Consider the following 4328-nt stretch of genomic DNA (forward strand, 5'->3'; position numbering starts at 1 on the left):
GCATATCAATGAAGCCTTGGTTTAAATTCTGTTTGAACAACTGCCTTGCAATTTGGAATGCTCATCAGGAACTATGTGTCATTAAACAGCACAATGTGACTTTGTAAAGGATCCATTTTAGAAATTACATTCCATTCTCTAATTGGCTTTTCCGGGAGGAGAACACAATATTTAGGGGGAAGTTACTTTATTCATTGGATTCTGCTCCTGCATTTATCATTAGGTGTAAGTACAAGTTTTCTTTCTTATTTTTGCCTTTATACAAAGATTTAGAATTACATGAAAACATTCCTAGATCTACTAATTAAATTTTAATTCTATATTTTTAAACTAGCATTTGCTAAGTGTTAGAAAAAGAATTGATTTAATAGAATCAGGAACATAGAGAAATGCTGTATTAATTTATTATATACAAGTTTAAGTAAAACATGAGAATATTTTTTGACATTATTATTATTAGATCCTTATCTATGCTCTTTTCCTCATCTTCAAGATTAGGAAATTTATTTTCTTTTTCTTGATCAAAGTTAACAAATAGTAATATCTGTCCATGCAACCCTTCTCTAAGAGAACACAGAAAATTGGAAAAACCACAGTTTTTTAAACCAGTCATATCTTATACTTTTTCTGACTCAGGTAAACAATTCTATTTCTAATCGTTTACTTACATCTCTATTCCAGTATATCCAATCATGTGTTGAAAATCGGAATGTGGTATGTATATTCAGTATTATTGAGCATATATTACATTTTAAGATTTTGCTTAGACAACAGGAATGGAATAATATGCATATAGAAAAGTATATTATTTGCCATAAAAATAGCCTTCGATCTTAAAAACAGGTGAAACTCTCCCTATTATAGCAACAGATACTAATAGGGAGGCAAAGGGCCCAGATCCTCATGTCTTCCCTCTCCCTTGGCTGTATCCCCAATACAATTCCCTGATGGCACATAGGAACTAGCTCCACCTCTGCTCAGCTTATTAAATTCCTTATACCTCACAAATATAATAATTGTTAAAATACCCCAAGAAGACTAGTCTTATAAACACTGATTCTACTATTCCATAGGAAAAGAAAACCATTTGATCTAAAATATGAATCCCAAGTATCTATTTTATTTTAAAGACTGACTACTAATTAAATATATTAAAAGAAATGTATCTTGCTATGCTACTGCAAATAGCCATATTTAATTAACTCCTTCAGAATACAACTTTGAAAATTCTCAAATTTTTCTTTGGTACTTCTAGAGCAGCAAAGTAATATATCACCTGCAGACAAAATACACAGAGCAAGGAGGAGAAAGAATACGTCATTTATTATACAGTTTGAATAGTTTGATAAAATTAATAATAAGTTTACTATTTCCTGAACTGTATGAAAGCTTAAGGGCAAACAAATACAGGAGCAATTAGTATGTGTCTTGATTAACTCAACAACACTTGCAATAAGAATATAATTATTAAAATTTTTACTCTAGTTATTTTCACTCTAGGTGGAAGAATCCTCACTTATCCTTTCACTTTTAAGTAGAGGAAACTACAGGTATTGTGCATCTGTTTATGGAATTAGGTAATATGAGGTCATACTGGATTAATATGGACCCTAATTTAATGACTCATGTCCTGAAAAAAAGAGTAAACAGACAGAGGGAAGATGGTTGTGTGGAGATATATATTCATAAATGAGGAAAATGCCACGTGAAAATGGAGGCAGAGATTGGAATGATGAGCCTATAAGCCAAGGAACATCAAAGATTGGGAGGAACCACCAGAAGCTACACGAGAAGTATGGAATGGAGATACTCCCTCAGAGTCTCCAGAAGGAATTAACTTTATTAAAAACATGAGTTCAGAATTCTAGACTCCAGAACTATGATGGAATAACTTTCTTTTGTTTTCAGTCACCAAGAGTGTTCTAATTTGTTACTGCAGCCCTAGAAAATTAATATACATGGTAAAAGAGACTTTGTAGATGTGATCAATTTAAGGATCTTGAGGTGGTGAGATTACTGTGGATTACCTAGTTGGGGCTTGTATAATCACTAGGGACTTTATAAGGGAAAGAAGGAAGCAGAAGAGTCAGAGAAAGAGATGTAATGATGGAAACAGCGGTAGAAGTGATGTGGGCACAAGCCAAGGAATGCAGGCAGCAGAAGCTGAAAAAGTCAAGCAACAGATTGTTCCTCAGAGCCTCCTGAAGAATGCAGCTCTACAGACACCATGATTTTAGCCTAGTTAGATCTGCTTTGGACCTTATAAGACAATACGTTCATATTGGTATAAGTGACTAAGTTTGTGGCCATTTGTTACAGCGGTAAAAGGAAATATGAATTTCTATATTCTGCTTTTTTGGTCCTATCCCCTCTATCTGTAACTACCTGTGACACACTCAATTAACATAACCCAAGAATTATTAAGTTACTCAACTGACATTTTGTCAATGCTATTACTCTAGATATGAAATGATAATTTCAACTTTGAGCTTTACTCAGAGGGCATGGAGAAGCTGGAAATACAGATTTTCTCTCAGGATATATCAGGCAAATGGTTTTGCTTGTAAAGGATTAAAGATAAAAGTGGTGGGAGATATTCCTTCCCTCTTTCTTTGCAAAGCTACTTCTTTTCTTAACTATTCACTCATCTAATTAACTAATTGGAATGGCAACTCTATGTCAGGTATGGTGGGAATATTGGAAAAACAAAGACAATTAATGCACATTTCTTCTCTTCATCAAGGATTTATACTGTAGTTGTGAGAGGAGCTGGTAGTTTGCAGAGAGAAACAAACCACATGCATTTGTATGATCTTTTAATTCCGTGTTTCCACAAACTTTTTGAAGTACCCTTTATATAAAATGACATGATGAGTAACATGATAGAGACAGTCACGTGAGTGCTGAGAAGCACAGGGAAGGTCCATTATATTGGCCACATGTAAAATCAAGGAAAGGGCAGTGCATCTAAAGTTTAAATTAGAAAAAGCCTGACACAGAAGGAGAATTACAAACAGCTCGGTATACTGAAGTTTTGAATACATGAGGAAAAAAATAAAAGAAGAGCTTGGGCATGTAAGTAGGAAGCAGGATATGAAGGCTTTCATATTTTGAGTCACATTATAGGTTTCTAAATAAAATGAGAAACTGATGAATGCTTTAAAGTAGACTTATGTTTTAGAAAGGTTAGTCTAACTGATTCTAACTTACATTGTCTGGCTCAATCTAGCCCCATCCTACCAGTATCACCAGCTCATGGAGATTTCCTTTTCATTATCCAAATCTCCAACTCATACTGTTCATTGCAAAGCTCCTGAATGGCATCAAGCTCATTATTGCTTTAGGAGTTGTCCCTATATTTTTCCTCTTCTTGTAACACTCTGAACTCGTATCATTCCTAGCACCCTTACCCAGATAACTCCTACTCAAAGCCCATGTTGTGCATGCTCATGTGTTCATTCAGCTGAAGTACTGGTGTGAGCCAGACACTATGCCAAGCTTTGGGTTATGGGCTAGTATCAGAGAAAGAGCATTAAATGAATAAACACAAAGCAATTTGTATTTACAGCTCAGGATAAGTATTCTGAAAAAAGGAACAGAAGGTTAGATATGACTACTCTGAGGAAGTGATATCTGAACAGACACTGGGGATAAAAGGAAGCCATCCACAGTAAAAGAAAGTCCAGATTGTTTCTTTCTTAACAATGTCAAAGCAAAAATTGCACTGGACAAAGTTAAATAGTTAAAAAAGACTTTATTCAAAGCTGAATAGGGTACTGAAATAGGGTAGAGAAACATGAACACAGTCTGAACTGAACTCCATAGAAGCAATGGGCAGCAGAGTTTTTAAGAGCTCGAGTGGTGTGGCAGGATATTAGGCCATTTGTGTTTGCTAATAGGCTTTACCCAAATTAAAAGTAATCTCCTATCTTCATGACATGAGGTAGTTTTACAACTTAGAGTAAGATGCTCATAGAAGTTTGGCTTATTTCCTTTCACAGATACTGGGAGACAGGAGCCCTATCTTCCTTGATGATAATATTTCTAAGAGATGGCTCCTAGGTCCTTGAGGAAGACATTCCTGGTTATAAAACTGGCAAGTGAGCATGCCAGGGGTCCCAGAAGCAGGCAAGAGATCACACTGGGGTCCTAAGGCAGGAGTCAAGGGCAGTTCTCTCTGCCCAGAAGGCAGAGCACACTGAAAACACTACTTCTGCATGGTTGGCCCACCACAGCCACTGCCACAGCCACAGCTGCTACAGAATTGGTGGAGGACACAGCAGTAGCCACAGTCACCATGCAGGTGGCCTGCCAAATAGTCAACTGTA

The sequence above is a fragment of the Galeopterus variegatus genome, unplaced genomic scaffold, assembly GCF_000696425.1.
Source record: "Galeopterus variegatus unplaced genomic scaffold, G_variegatus-3.0.2 Scaffold698, whole genome shotgun sequence".
Lineage (NCBI taxonomy): Eukaryota > Metazoa > Chordata > Mammalia > Dermoptera > Cynocephalidae > Galeopterus > Galeopterus variegatus.